The sequence below is a fragment of the Lissotriton helveticus genome, chromosome 2_1, assembly GCF_964261635.1.
Source record: "Lissotriton helveticus chromosome 2_1, aLisHel1.1, whole genome shotgun sequence".
Classification (NCBI taxonomy): domain Eukaryota; kingdom Metazoa; phylum Chordata; class Amphibia; order Caudata; family Salamandridae; genus Lissotriton; species Lissotriton helveticus.
In genome coordinates this window covers 840,406,294-840,422,936 of record NC_136059.1, presented here as the reverse complement: position 1 = coordinate 840,422,936, position 16,643 = coordinate 840,406,294, and the positions used below count along the sequence as shown (strand labels likewise).

At 45.8% G+C, this 16,643-nt stretch overlaps 1 long non-coding RNA gene across 1 annotated transcript in view; it reads left to right on the top strand.

The window, feature by feature from the left end:
* The first annotated feature begins 4,280 nt into the window (after positions 1–4,280).
* The window catches only part of LOC144818283 (uncharacterized), a 183,944-nt gene continuing 171,581 nt past the window's right edge, over positions 4,281–16,643 (top strand). The window contains exon 1 of the long non-coding RNA XR_013607082.1: positions 4,281–4,392. This is a non-coding gene — a long non-coding RNA (uncharacterized LOC144818283). The remainder of the gene's footprint in view (positions 4,393–16,643) is intronic.

The window sequence follows — 16,643 nt, the reverse complement described above, 5'->3', positions numbered from 1 at the left end:
TGAATACCTTGACGCAGAACTAGCGCACTGGCCAGAACCAATTATGTGTTGTGGGGATTTGAACATTAGCATGCCCTCTGGCAGTGGAATTCAACTAGGGCAGGGATATGCTGGCAGGAAAAAAAGAGTACTTCGAGCTGTCACAGCCATGACACAAAATAACTCACTCTGCGATGTGTGGGCTGGGCTTCATCCGTCGGTAGATGGCACCACGTTTTACTCCACACCGCATAGGATCTTGGCAAGACTAGACTACTTTTTAATTTCAAACTCCCTGCTGGCAAGATCTAGAATCCAGAAATATCCAAGGATTATATCAGACCATAGTCCTCTGGTCCTGGCGGTAAACTTAGAGCGGGTGGCAGGCAGAGATAATGGCTGGACATTTGAAAGAGCACTCCTGAAGGATACAGAATATGTTGTGCATATGAATAAATGGATACAAGAGTTCTGGGAGTTTAACAGGGAGAGCGCGTCAGCGGGGGTTGTCTGGGATGCATTCAAGGCGGCAATCCAGGGGAAATGCTGAGTTACACTTTGCCTAGACAGAAGCGGGAAAGAGCTAGGGTGGAACAATTAGTTAGGACAATTGGACAGGCAGAGGAAGAGCTGTGCTCTTTAATACAGCAGAATGCGCCACTGGAGATGCAGTTACTTAAAATCATTCAACTGAAAGCAGAGGCGGTAGAGGAAATCAGCAGCAAGGTAGCAGCAAAATATTTAGTTAAGAAGGAGCAAGCGTTTGAACTCAGCGAAAGAGTCGGGCATATCCTGGCAATCCGAACCAGACAGCAATTGGCATCAGGGGAGATTAAGGAGATCATGGATAATCAAGGGACCCTTAGGAGGGATACAGAGGGAATCAGAGAAGTTTTCAGACAGTTCTATGCAGACCTATATAATTTAGAAGATGGCTATGGAGGAGTAGGTATACTGGAATATCTTGACCAGAGCATAGGAGAAAACGTATCGCACCTCTCGGATGAAGATAAGGCAACGTTAGAAGCCCCGATTGGTCTAGAAGAAGTGCTTAAAGCAGTAGGCGATCTTCCAGCTGGGAAAGCAGCAGGCCCGGATCTGCTGCCAGTGGAATTTTATAAGACATTTCAAGGGGTGATTATCGGTGAGTTGTTGCACGTGCTGAAGCAGGCCCAACAGGGGAACTCGATTCCAATGTCTTGGGGAGGGGCAGATGTCATTTCATTTTAAAAAAAGGGAAGATCGCTACAGCCACAGGTTCTTACAGGCCAATCACCTTGATGAACGCCGACTCAAAAGTGTACTCAAAGATATTAGCCAACAGACTAGCAAAAGCGATCGAGGGCTTGGTTAGTGACACCCAGCATGGGTTCATACCTGGGAGGGGAACCACGCAGCATGTCAGGCAGGTAATCACCCTGTTTGACGCCACAGGGGTCCCAGGGGATCCTATCGCAGCTCTTTTTTTAGATGCCGAGAAGGCGTTCGATAGGGTTTCCTGGGACTATCTATGGGCAGTACTTATCCGATATGGGCTAGGTGCAGGATACGTCAAAGTGATTCAGGCACTTTACGCAGGGCCAACGGCCAGGATAAAGGTCAACAGGGTGTACACAGCCTCAGTGCAGATTCACAGAGGGACTAGACAGGGGTGTCCTTCTTCACCTCTACTATTTGCCCTGTACATGGACCCCCTGCTTAGGAGGTTAGAAGCCAATATTAACATACCGGCAGTGACCATAAACCACAAGCAATTCAAAACATTCGCTTACACGGAAAACGTGGCAATCGTTTCCTCTAATCCCACACTAGCTATCCGAGAGATAGAAGCGGAAGCCCAGCGGTTTGGAGAGGCTTCAGGATACAGAATAAATAGGGAGAAGACCCAGATTGTTAAAAACTCATATGCCGTGTGCAGTGATCACCGGGTAGTGAAATCTGCCGTATACTTGGGGGTGGAGATCACCGCAGATCTAGATGACATTGTCAAAATCAATATGTCACCTCTTATGGCCAAAGTATCCTCAGATCTGGTACGAATGAATGACTTACATTTAACTCTGGTAGGATGTACGAATGTGATCAAAATGATTATTTTGCCAAAGTTTTTATACTTTTTTAGGGCAATCCCATTGTTTTTTGAATCAAGCTGGTTTAGCAAGTTAGAGGCGGTTCTGAATACGTTTATATGGGCCCATGGAAAGACAAGGAGGACATATAGATTGATTTCTCTCCCCAGGGATAGAGGAGGATGGGTGGCCCCAGATTTCAGACTGTACTACTGGGCGGCTACATTGCAATATATTCAGGGATTAATAGGAGGGGAGGGCTGGGTCCAAGGATCACAGCCAATTTCACCAAGGTTTATGCCACTGTTCTCGGGATTGAAGCGGAGAACGCATTTCTTAATCGTTTGGACTCATCATACTTTAAAAGGACACGATTCAAGACAGTACAGGCTGCATACAAAGTATGGGAGGCCTTTTTGAAGAGAGTGGGATTAGGAAGATATAATAGATATACTCGGCTCTATAAAAACAGAACCCTCCCCTTAGAAATCTTTTCAGATTCAGTCATGGCAGAATGGGCAGGGACAGGGATTAGAAAACCGGGTGATTTGATGGGCCCCCAGGGGATTGTTCAATTTGGGGAACTGCGAGATAAGTTTAATATAAGTAGAAACAGTTTTTTTAAATACCTGCAGGTACGCAGCTTCTTGTGTAATATACAGGGGGGGAGTGGCAGGATTTAATAACAATTGCATATTGGACCTGATAGGAACGGGAGGGGGGGTGACGATCTGCAGTGTGTACGCAAATCTGGTTACTACTAAGTCATATGACATGGAGAAGCATGGTGGTAAATGGGCGAAAAAGCTGGGGATCGAGATGGCTAGATTTCAAGATTCGCTGGAGTTAGGTTGTACAGTGTTGTGTTCAGCCCCGCTGCAATCTCAGCATTACAAAACGCTCTTCTCGCTCTACTATACCCCGGCTAGAACAGCTCAGTGGGGCGGCACTTCAGGGTCGACGTGCTTTCGTTGTGCTGCACCAGAAGCTGACATTATACATATCTTTTCTACATGTCCGCAATTGTATACGCTGGTTAAAAGTATTGAGCAATTCTTATCACAGGTCACAGGGGCCAACATTGTACTTACTCCAGAGTTAATGTTGTTAGGTGTAACAACAGAATATAATAGCATGTACGAAGAGTTTCTATTTTTAGCTATGGCTGTTTTAAGATTGTTGCTCGCTAGGACATGGCTGGAAAAGACTCCCCCAGCTATGCAGCATTGGCTTGCTAGTCTTTTGGCGGTTTACAATCTCGAAAAAGAGATATATGAAAGGAAAGGTAAAAGGGGTAGGGCATTAGGTAAGAAGATTTGGAAACCATTGATGCTATGGAAAGGGGATAGGGTGGAGGTATAGTGGAGGGGTGCTAGTAACGATATACGGGTAGATCCCGCTCTGTGCTAATGGAATATACGAGCAAGAGTTTTTTCCTTTATGGTAATTACGATTGATTATGCTAAATCATTAGGTTTTGCTGGCAATGCGTACGAAGTACGCATGCGCTAGCAAAATCCTTGTTTCTCTGTTGGGTCGGGTATCCCGCCCCCTCCTCGCCCCCTCCTCCCATTGGCTAGCTCCATAAATGGAGGCTAGCCATTGGGAGCCGGATCTGTCCGTCAAAGGCCGGACCAGATTCGGGGGCGTTCCGGAGAATTTTTCCCTTTTGGCAACGTCATGCAGCGGTGGGCGGGGCTTTTTTTCGGGCTCGTCGAGGTTTGTTTAGGCCATTCTGCGGCCGACCGCCGGCCGAGGAAGTCCAGGTGAGTCTTCCCTTTCCTGTCCCCCCTCCCGCTGTTGGTTCGTTTCCCGCACCCCCCCTGTCCAGTGTGTGGCCGTTCCCGCCCCCTCCCGCTCTCCGTGCCTTTCCGCTTCGTTTCCCGCCCCCCCCGTCCAGTGTGTGGCCGTTCCCGCCCCCCTCCCGCTCTCCCGCTCTCCGTGCCTTTCCGCTTCGTTTCCCGCCCCCCCCCCTGTCCAGTGTGTGGCCGTTCCCGCCCCCCTCCCGCTCTCCGTGCCTTTCCGCTTTGTTTCCCGCCCCCCCCCCAGTCCAGTGTGTGGCCGTTCCCGCCCCCCTCCCGCTCTCCGTGCCTTTCCGCTTCGTTTCCCGCCCCCCCCCCCTGTCCAGTGTGTGGCCGTTCCCGCCCCCCTCCCGCTCTCCCGAGAAAAAAAGGAGGAGAAAAAAGGAGAAAACATTCGCGGACGCAATCAAAGTGTGGGCGTTCTTGCTTCTCTGAGACTGTTTTTAAAACTTTTTTTCTGTCTTGGGACCGAGAGAGGGTGAGAAAGATGTCCGATCCGGCCGTCAACGCGCACTTGGAGGGCATCATCTCCGACTTTGACGGTTTGTGAGCATTTCCTTTATCGATCCGCGATCACCACTTTGGGAAGGGGGGGGGGGTTGTGAGTGGGAGAGACTTGGGGCGGCTCTCCGCGCTGCTGCCCTGTGGAGGAGAGTTCAACATCTGGCGCTGCCATGTGCTTTATCCAGGAGACAGGGCAGGGCGACGAAGGGGCACACCAGGAGCGCTTACTGGGGAGACGGGCACGTGAGGGCGAGGTGTGGGGACAGGGGACGTGGTATGGGGCAGAGAGATGGGGGCAGTGCATTCGGGAGAGGACATTGGAAAGAAAATGGCAGAGTACAGGGAAAATGTGAGGGGGAACCGTAAAGAGATGCCAGGGATAATGTGGGATATTCGTGAAGGGGAGAAGGGGCAAGGAAGGCATGGGGAGAACACGAAAGAGAAGGGGTGGCAGAAGCGCGAGACAGGAGAAGATGGGGTGTCGTGACGTAGTCTCACCGGTCGCCGGTCACAGGTCGCCTCTCCTGTAACGCTGTTAAAGTGCTGGGCAGGAGAGAGAGAGCAAGAGAGAGAGAGACCCCGAGAGGAGGGAGGCGAGAGAAAGAAAGCCAGCGTGCGGCACAGGCGTGGAGAGTGGCATAAAGGCCCCAGTCACGCCTGGTCTACCCCTCCTGGCTGCGGTAACTCCAGAGACCCTGCCTGGTCTCCAGCTCGTTCTTTTCTCTGACACGGATCTCACTTTGCCGTTTGAGCGTCACCCAAGACCTGCCCTGGAGAAGGGGCAAGGACGGAGCAGTATACACATAGCTGCAGGCTGTCTTAGAAACATGGTTTCATGTCTTCCTCTTCATTTAGGAGGGGGGGGGGGGAAGAGTGCCTCTTCCCATTCGCCACCTTGTACCCGCTGGCCCAGCCGGTTCCTCTTTTGCCAGCCTCGTCTTTCTGCCCCTCGCCGTCCTGTAAGAAGTTGGTGTTAACTTTAGAAGTGAGAGAGCAGAGTGAAAGGCAACAGGGGCCAGGCGTGTGTGTTGTGCATGAGTTTCTGTGTAAGGCAGTGTCTCTGACCTTGCGTTTAAGGTTACCAGACCATGGCTAAAAGCGGACTAGACCCGGTGCGTAGAGCTACCATGCCGACATATATGCTATGGCGACCAGGCCCTTCTTATAATGAGACCAGGCCATGTAATGTAGAAAAACCATTTCTTTCACTTAGGAGGTCTGGCCTCTGAATGCGTAGCTCTCACATCCCCTGTCACGAGGGCGATTTTCAGAGAGCGCAGACTTTTTACTAACACCACTGAGCATGCTGGTACTTTAAATCTTACAGTTGTAAGTATGAGCCTGCAAGCCCTGGCATGCTTAGTTTTGTTGTTTGGAATAGGACTTGCTCAGTGTCACTCACGACATAGGGTCAGTTGACAGCTGTGTGGATGGTGAGAAGTAAATAGTGTCAGACGGCGGGTGAGGCGCTGATGTTAAAAGGCAAGACACTGGACGTCTGGTATTATAAATTCAAGGCAGGGAGGTGCACATTCCTACGTGTGGGACACATGAGGTGCCCGATGTAGTTGAGGGGGTGAGGTATCTGAACCGTTGCCCAAGATGACAGATTATGAGCATGTAATGGGGAAGCACTATTGTGTCTGACAGAACAGGGAGTCCCGCACTGCAGGGAAATTCCTGCCACCACAGAGAGACATATGGCACCTGTCCAGACAGGAAAGGGTTGTGGATGGTTGCAAACGGCGCGGTGGAGAAGGAAACATTTTCCTGGTGGAAATTGTACTGTAACGCAATTGGTCTACCACACGTTTCTAGCCACAGACTTCATGTGATTGGTGTAAGTAATTCAATTATTATTTGCTATGGGTGAAATAATCAAAGCCGTTGGCACAGTGAACCTGCAGATCAGAAAATGATCTGAGAATATTCTCCCCTCACACAGCACATGACTAAAAAAGAAATGATTATGCTTACTGTCAGAGCCATGGGGAGGGGTAGGGGGTAGGTGGAGAGGGTAAAGGAATAAGCCCTTTCAGTGCAATGCAGTTCTCTCCAGTCATCCATCATATCTACGCTATCCATCAAGTCAGCCAACTACATTCGAAAATATGTGCTCTGTCCCTGTTCATTGAGGATATCCATTTTACCCGTCATTACACAGTTACCATTGCTTGTCCGTTTCATAGGGCTCTTGCTTATGAAACCTCTATCAGAAGTAATCTTCCTGGTCCATGTTTATCACTTCTAGAACAAATAGACAGCCACCCCTCTGTTGACGGTAGAAGACACAGAATAATATCACTGTCCACCCCATTTCTCTGCTAGCTTGGAATACTCCATGTGCATTTTAATGTGTTTCCTGCAGGAACTCGATTCCTACCCTGTTCTGTTTAAGGAAAGCAAAACAAGTGATGGGTCGACTTCATGAAATAATGTCAGCCACCAGTAATCGTGTGCCCCTGTTGCCTGCGTGTACCTCCGTGTGCCGCTGTTGCCTGCTTGTGCCTCCGTGTGCCCCTGTTGCCTGCTTGTGCCTCCGTGTGCCCCTGTTGCCTGCTTGTGCCTCTGTGTGCCCCTGTTGCCTGCTTGTGCCTCCGTGTGCCCCTGTTGCCTGCTTGTGCCTCCGTTTTCGTGCCCCTGTTGCCTGCTTGTGCCTCCGTGTGCCCCTGTTGCCTGCTTGTGCCTCCGTTTTCGTGCCCCTGTTGCCTGCTTGTGCCTCCGTGTGCCCCTGTTGCCTGCTTGTGCCTCCGTGTGCCCCCATTGCCTGCTTGTGCCTCCGTGTGCCCCTGTTGCCAGCTTGTGCCTCCGTGTGCCCCTGTTGCCTGCTTGTGCCTCCGTGTGCCCCTGTTGCCTGCTTGTGCCCCTGTTGCCTGCTTGTGCCTCCGTGTGCCACTGTTGCCTGCTTGTGCCTCCGTGTGCCCCTGTTGCCTGCTTGTGCTGTGTGGGTGTGTGTGGAGGGCTCTGTGTGGCTGTGTGTGTGGGAAGCTTTGTGTGTCTGTGTGTGTAGGAAGCTTTGTGTGGCTGTGTGTGTGGGGGGCTCTGTGTGGCTGTGTGTGTGGGGGGCTCTGTGTGGCTGTGTGTGTGGGGGGCTCTGTGTGGGTGTGTGTGTGGGGGGGCTCTGTGTGTGTCATTTGCGAGAGATAAAGCTAGTGGCATTGTAAATGACAATGCCATTTATTTATGTTAAAAAAAACATAAATAAAAAAAATTTCAAGAGCAATGCCAATAGCTCTAACTTTAACAAAGGCAAAACCATTGCATTGTAAATGCTTGTTTTTACTTTTCTCTTTACTTGGGAACAATCTATTCTGTATGGATAAATAACCAATGCGTGTACCTTTTTACTTTTTTTTATTTTATTTATTTACTTATTTTTTTCTCTTACTCTATATGCTGTGCTGTGCTATATGTGAAAAAAACCTTCAATAAAAAATATTTAAAAAAAAAAAGAAACAATGGGCGGGCTCTAAGCCCACTTTACGTCTTTGGGATAGTCCAAAAGAGGTCTTTTATAATCAGACATCTAAAATTGCCTGGTACATGAGACTTACAAATCACTGCCAAGCCTAAATTTTGGGGAATTCACAATAGTCCCTGTGAGTGACAAGAAAATCAAGAAAATTCCTGGGGATTATCAACAGGTGGTAAAAGTGGTTCCTAGGTTGAGGGGAAAGACACCATTGCATATCCCACCAATTTTTCTGCATGGATGTTTTTCCATGTGCAGAAAATCATTTCACACTCCTGGATTTGACCACCTTCACATTGTAGGAACGGGGTTAAATTATCTCCTAATAAATCTAGGAGTCCAATTATGACAGGCAATGCAACTTAAATGTGTTCACGCTTAAATTTGTTTTTATAGTTGAACAAGCATATAAAGAAGCGAAGACATTCAATAGTGCTGTGACATCTCAAAGAATAAACTTCACTTTGACTATTAGCAACATTTTCAATAAACTCCCCTCAACTCCACCCCTTCCCCCCCTTCCTCCCACCCTCCCCCGGGTGCCCAGCCAGTCACAAACTATAAGTGAGATCATATTGTATAGGAGACATATATGGACAACGCATCAGGGTAGCTCAATCTGCCTGGCTTGTCGGAGCAACCTCAGATACCTGGGACAGGTCAGCTCCATAAATTCCTGTAGGAGGAGCACAATGAATGGTTGCCAGAAATCCCAGTGTGAGTCCCCTTGCTGTGTAAGTGTTAAAGAAAGCCTCTCCATCCCCAAGAGATGCCAAACGCGGTGTAGCTAATTCTGCCGGACAGAACCTTGTCTGCTCCCCAATACGTTAAGATTGACTGGAGTGCCGCTCCCAGTGCCAGAGCTATATGTCGACACCTCCATGATTTAAGTGGGTATGTGAGTCGGTTGGGAAGCCCGAATATGATGTATGAGGGGAATCTGGGTAATTGGGTATTAAAGTGATTGTCTATGTCAGTCAGGATCTCATTCCAGAACTGTGTAAGTCTGGGGCATTCCCAGAAGAGATGTGCCAAAGTTCTGGTGGAATCACAATATCTCCAAAACCTACCTCTACACAATGGATTCCCTCTGTGCAAGCGAACCAGGGTTAGGTACCAGAATGTGGTCATTTTCATTGCAGTCTCAATGCTAGACATATTAGATGCCATGTGCCGTGTACGGTAATAAATATCCTGCGATTCCTTAGGGGACAGTTGTCTGCCAATTACCAATTCCCACTGGACTTGCGCAATGGACTCTGACCCGCGGCCCTCACTCAGCAGCATCCCATGCAGTTCCATAATGAGGTGCTTATCTGAGTCCTTGCTAAGAAGCCAATGCTCAAATTTTGTCAGCTGCTATTGTGCAGCTTCCCTTACTACCGGTTGCATTAACCAGTGTCTGATCTGCGTGTACCAAAACCATTCCCCTTCTGGAATTGCTAAGTCTGCGTGCAAAGATTCAAAAGGGATAGTGCCCTCTGCATCAACCAAGTGGCCTTTGGACCAGCATCCCGCCCATTGACAAGCTTTGAACAGTGTACTATCCAGACCTGGAGTAAAGTCCCCATTTCCCACTACTGAAGTTAAAGAGGAAGGGAATGACATAAGGCCCCTCCGAGTCGCCAGACTATCCCATGCCCTCAGGGTTGGTGCGGTGACCAAGGACAGATACAGATTTGCAGGGTGGTGAGTGCAGGCCAGAAATGAACACCTTCCATAAAGCAGTGCCAGACAGATCTCTATCCATGAATAACCACGCCTTTTCTGACTCTGGGTGGGACCACTCCACCAAATACCGAAGCTGTGCAGCTTGAAAATAATGTAGTAGGCAAGGGACTCCCACACAGCCATTGGCCGGAGGACGCCAACTGCAATCATGTTTCATCCTGGGCCGCTTGCCAGCCCATACAAAATGCTATAGCACGTTTTGTAGAGTCTGGAGCATCTCTGACAGGGGCTGTAGAGGGACTATTTGAAAAAGGCATAACATCTTGGGCAGAATCAGCATTTTAAGGGCGGTGACCTGTCCCAGCTAGGAGAGGTGCTATAGCTGCCAACGTGCCAAATCAGCCTTCACCCTCCTAGTCAGGTCCTGATAATTGAGAGTTGACCCCAGTAATGGTAAGGCCAGTTGAATACCGAGGTATTGGAGAAAACCTGAACCCCACCGGAACGAGTGGTTCAGTCAGATAGTCTCTTGAGGTGGGCGAAGCCATGAGGTCCAAAGCCAGTGAGTTAGTCAGGTTCATATGAAATCCCAACACCACTCCGAAATGCCGCTCCTCTTCCAACAAGCTGGGAAGAGCCTCTCCTATGGTTGTCTAGGGAAACAACAACATCATTTTTATAAAGTATAATAACATGTTCCTCCCCCCCAAAGCTTACCCCTGTGATGTTTGGGTTATCCCTGATCCTCTGGGCAAACGGCTCCATATAGAGCGCAAACAGCAGGAGAGACAAGGGGCATCCCTGCCGTGTGATGCAACATATGGGATATTGGGCCCGACTACTCCCATTGCCTCTTACGAAGAACTTTGTTTCCCCATAGCCAATAAGAATCCAGGCGCAAAACCATTCCCCAGGACCGAAATATGCCAGTGTCTCGGCTAAGTATGGCCAATGAATGCGATCAAATGCCTTTTCGGCATTGATGGAAAATAGCATCACCTCTCTGGGAATGAGTGGCTTTGTCTATAAGATGTAAAATCGGTTTAATGTTATCTGTGCAATTTTTGTTAGGGATAACACCGGCTTGATCAGGGTCCACCAACCCAGGCATTAAAGGTGCGAGGTGAGCTGCCAAAATTCAGGTGGATAATTTGCCGTCAACATTTAAGAGGGAAATGGGGCGATAAGACCCACACTGCCGCTTGTCCTTGCCAGGCTTTGCAAGTACCACTATGTAGGCCTCTGTCATTGAAGGAGTTAAATACTGTAGTAAGAAGCGGAGCTAGGGATGAGCAGAAGACCTTATAAAAGGATCCCGGAAAGCCGTCTCGGCTCGGTGATTTAAGGAGTTTCTGCCTCGAAGTCACTGATATAACCTCCTGAATCCATATTGGATTGTCTAACCCCGCTGCCTGCTCTTTTCCCAAGCGGTTCACAGTGGAGTCTCCCAAATAAGTGGTGATATTAGTGGCTGAAAGCTTCTGCGCAGAATAGAGGTTTGTATAGAATTCCCCAAACCATGCCACCATAGGCTCATCTCCCTCAATAAGCATTCCCTCTTCTGTTAGTAAAGCATCTACCGTGGTGGCCTGCCGTTGGGCCCTGAGTTTATTTGCCAATAACCTCCCGCATTTGTTCCCCCCTACATAAAAGGAGTGTTTGAGATGTAGAATGGATTATTCTGCACTATCCAAATCTGGCCCTGCTAGTTGTTTCCAGGCAGACTCCAACTGACGACATACTCAAGGGACCCCTGTGCGGTGATGAATGCACTCCAACTCCCGAACCTCCTGCTGCAATTGTGCTCAATTATCTCTCCATATTTTCTTATCCCCCACAGAAATGGCAATAAACTTCCCACATATGACCACCTTCAGTGCATTCCAGACAATCGAGACAGGGTTACCACAGGCTTAGTTAATCTGCAGATAATCCTCAATTGCCTTCTCTAATTTCTGGACCACCTCCGGCCTATGTAAAAGTGACTCACACATTCTCCAGGTCCGGGGGGCAGTGTCACCACGTGGGAGTATTAAGTCTAGTAAGATGGCTGCGTGATCAGACAGTGAATGTGGTTCTATCTCCACCAAGTTGACCACCATCTGCACCTCCCTAGAGCCTAGGATGTGGGCCAGCTGGGCATATGATTTATGTGCGTGGGAGTAAAAGCTGTAATCTTATATTAATGGGTGTTTGTCTTGCCAAATATCCCTCAGTCTCATCTCCCAGATCCATAGAACACCCCCAGTAGTCATAGCCCCCGCCACACCTTGCCTCTAGGCTGAGCGTTCTAACTCATTATGGAAAACCAGGCTAAAGTCCCCCCCCCCCCCAGCACCACCCACCTGCCTTGTGTTGTCATGATGTCTTACACTGCCCTGTGGAAAAACTGCTCCTGTCCCTCATTGGGGGCATGCAAAGATCCTATTACCAATGAGTGTGAGCCAAGATGGATGCGATAAACCAGGAGGCAGCCTCCAATTTCTCCTATTATGAACCCCAGTTTCCATCAGAAAGATTATGATAATAAAATTGCTGCTACTGCTGATGTACGCTCTGAGGAGGAGAAACATTGCTGAGGAAAGACCCTAGACCTGAGCCAATTCTTTGCTGGCAGGTGGGTCTCATGTAACAAACAGATGTCAGTGTGTGTATGTTCCAGGTAGGAGAGGATAGCTTGTCTTTTAACTGGGTTACTAAGCCCTTTAAGATTGAGAGTCAGAACCCTCAATAAGTTTAGTGAAGATGAGATCCTGTGATATTCTTATTTGGAAGAGCTGCCTCTCAGCCTTGGAAGGATCCCATCCAATACAGCAATAAAAACAACCTGTCTGCCCCGGATATTTATGACCTACAAAAACTCCAACCTAGGGATGTTCACCCCTGAACAAACACCGCAACAAAAACTGGAACAAACCAATGTCCCTGAAACAAGGAGAGAGCCAAAGCATCCGACCTGAGTCCAGTGGAGAAAAGATAGAAGGGGACTGTGGCTGTCACCTCAAACCCCAATATGGCTGCCCCCACTTCCAGCCGTCACCAACCACAGCCCCCCAGGATCAAGCTGCAGCATGCTCAGGCGGGGTCTCTGGACACTGAGGGGCATATGTAGAATCTCCTATCATCATGGTAACTTTTATGATGTTCCTGTGGCAATAGGGGCTTCGCCTTATTTGCAAGGCAGTGTTAAGCCACTTAACATGGCTTAGCGCTGCCTTGTAAGTAAGGCCCTTTTTCACTATATGCTTAGCGTGAAAGGGGTGGGCAGTGGGTGTTGTGGTGGGCGTTCTACCGCAACATCCATTGATTTTGACGCTGACCCCTATTTACAAGGGTGGCGTATATAGGAGGCAGCGCCAAAATTAAGACCAGGGAAAACCGGTGCACACTCCTACGATGAAACTGGACGTGCAATTATTCTTACATAGAAAGGACTTTGGCAGCACACACCTGTGTCATGCCTGGGCTACACCGTCAATAAGTTACAGACTCCACCTTTTGAACTTAGCACTCCTAGTATTCATAATCGATTTGGAGTCAGACTCGACTTATCCCCTACTCACGGCACCTGTAACTCGTGATATTGGAAACTAAGATCACCACAATCTACTCAGTGGATACGCATCAGGATAGCCGGGTTGGAATTATCACCGCTTCCCGCATAAGTGGCATCACTCAGATTCTGACAGACGCTCCAAGTGTAGTCTTTGACCCAGTGCAGTGCTCCACTGACTTTTGACTAGGTTACAGTGTTATTTGAAACCCCATTCAAACACTCACCACTGTGAATAACCCCCTCTGTTTCACTCAATGCACTTCCACTTCTTCACTGTTCTCCTCTTCCACCTTTAAGCATTTCTGCAATTGACATTTCTAAATTAATAACACATTTTCAAATCGTCGAGAAATCTGACTGAGTAAGACTGAGTTGTGCTTATGAAAAAAGCATCGTTTCTGGTAGATCTGGTGGGTAACCAGTCAAAATATCGAGGTTTTTTTATCGACTAGACATAATATCGAGTCAAAAATATAGAACAGACATAATATCGACTAGACATAATATAGACTACCAAAATATTGACTAGAAAATGTTAATATCGAATGGAATGGACATAATATCGAATCAAAAATATAGAATGGACATAATATCGACTAGACATAATATAGACAACACAAATATCGAATTTTAGGTAAGTTAATATTAAAAAAAAAATTGTGTAATATAAATCTGTAGCGGGTTGTGGGTTTATAGGGGAATAGGGTGGGAAATAATTTAATTATAATTAATTAAATATGTTAATTAATTTATTGTTATTTATTTAGAATTAATTGTTAATTCATTATTAATTGGTAATTCATTAAAATATAATTGGTAATTAATTTTAATTGATTAATTGATAAATATTTTAATTTTAGTAATTTATTTTCTGTAGCGGGTTGTGGGTTCATAGGGGAATAGGGTGGGAAGTAATTTATTTATAATTAATTAAATATGTTAATTAATTGGTAGTTATTTTGAATTAATCGGTAATTAATTTTTAATTGATAATTAATTAATTGTTAATTGATAATTAATTTTAATTGTTTAATTGACAATTATGTGAATAATATTTTTTTTCAGTAGCGGGTTGTGGGTTTATAGGGGAATAGGGTTTGAAGTAATGTAATTTTAATTAATTAAATATGTTAATTAATTGATTGGTATTTATTTAGAATAAATTGTCAAATACATTTTAATTGGTAAATAATTATATTTTTAATTGATAATTAATTTTTATTAATTGAATAAATGATAATTATGTGAATAATATTATTTTATTTTTAGTAGCGGGTTGTTTGTTTATAGGGGAATAGGGTGGGAAGTAATTTATTATAATTAATTAAACATGATAATTAATTAATTGGTATTTTATTTAAATAAATTGGTGATTAATTTTTAATTGGTAATTAATTCTTAATTGGTAATTAAAATGTAATAATTGATAAATGTATAATTATGTTATTTATATTAAGTTATTTTCACTACAGTGGGGAAATTAAAATGTACCCCTACGCTATCCAATGCTTTCCCTACTGTTGCACTCGCTGGAGTTGGAATAGTAATTTTTACCCCTACGCTATTCAACGCTTTCCCTACTGTTGCACTCTTTGGAGTGGGAATAGTAATTTTTACCCCTATGCTATCCAACGCTTTCCCTACTGTTGCAGTTATTGGAGTGGGAATAGTAATTTGTACCCCTGTGCTATCCAAAGCCTTCCCTACTGTTGCACTCTCTGGAGTAGGAATAGTAATTTTTACCCCTACGCCATCCAACGCTTTCCCTACTGTTGCACTCTCTGGAGTTGGAATAGTAAATTTTACCCCTACGCTATCCAACTATTTCCCTACTATTGCACTCTTTGGAGTGGGAATAGTAATTTGTACCCCTACACTATCCAACTCTTTCCCTACTGTTGAACTCTCTGGAGTGGGAATATTAATTTTTACCCCTACGCCATCCAACGCTTTCCCTACTGTTGCACTCTCTGGAGTTGGAATAGTAAATTTTACCCCTACGCTATCCAATGCTTTCCCTACTGTTGCACTCGCTGGAGTGGGAATAGTAATTTTTACCCCTACGCTATCCAACGCTTTCCCTACTGTTGCAGTCGCTGGAGTGGGAATAGTAATTTTTACCCCTACGCTATCCAACGCTTACCCTACTGATGCACTTGCTGGAGTGGGAATAGTAAATTTTACCCCTACGCTATCCAACGCTTTCCCTACTGTTGCACTCGCTGGAGTGGGAATAGTAATTTTTACCCCTACGCTATCCAACGCTTTCCCTACTGTTGCACTCGCTGGAGTTGGAATAGTAATTTTTACCCCTACGCTATCCAACGCTTTCCCTACTGTTGCACTCTTTGGAGTGGGAATAGTAATTTTTACCCCTACGCTATCCAACGTTTTCCCTACTGTTGCACTCTTTGGAGTGGGAATAGTAATTTTTATCCTTACGCTATCCAACGCTTTCCCAACTTTTGCTCTCACTGGAGTGGGAATAGTAAATTTAAACCTCTCGCTATCCAACGAAAAAAATATTGTATATGTTTTGTTAATAATATGTATATATAGATATATATAAAAATATATATATATTTTTTTTAAGTTACAATAATTATTTATTAATTTTAAGTTTATTTAAGTATTTTAAGTATGTTTTAATTTATTATATTTAGTATTATAGTACTTTAAAATTACATTTAAGATATTTTAAAAAATCTATATTTTGACTGTCTATATTTTTTCCTATCGATATTTTGGAGTCGATATTTTTGTACTTACCTGTTTGTAGATAGGAAGTCGATATTTTGACTGTCGATATTATGTCAGTGATCCGATCTGGTGGATACTGCAGTTTCCTCAGCTTTTAAATTTCCTCTAGGTGTCCCACTGGACCCAGAGAATTTTTCAACAAGGCTCCCATGCACATTTAGGTGGCATCATACGGCTCCATGCTAGCTCTATACAACCCTGAAAATGTTAGAGCAGACCCCCATATAAGTACCAACTCTCAATGCAGATGCCAGCTTCTTATAATTTCCTTTTTCATGCCCTCAGACAAAGTTCATTACATTTGGTAATTTCTGGTAGATACTTCGGGAAACCCACAAAGAGTGAAGCGTCCACTTGAAGGGCCTTGGTGCCATCAATCTAAAAAACTAAAGCCCTCTTGGGGTCCACCTGATGAATCTCTCCTCCTCTTTCAAGGGGTAGGAGTGTCACAAATGACTAGTAGAATGATCGATTGTCCAACAAGGCAGACACAACCTCTAGTAAGAATGCTGCACGAGACCCCAGCAACAATCTGTGCTGAAAGCAGGTACTGTAGTGTGGTTGCTCTGACTCCTTGTAGTTCACTCGTGTGATGAGCTGATGTAATGGACAAAGGGGAAGACAGTTTATGGTCAATAGATGGAGAAAGCAACTATACAAAGGCTTGAAAGGTATTCACCTAAGAAATGCCAAGTTAAGGTCCCACTGAGGTATCACAAATTGTTGGGGAAAGAATAAGTGTGTCAAAACGTCAATTACAGTGCCCACTACAAGGCCTTGCTAGGCTAAAGAAAGATCTAACAGCATAACATCTGCCAACCAAGATTGTA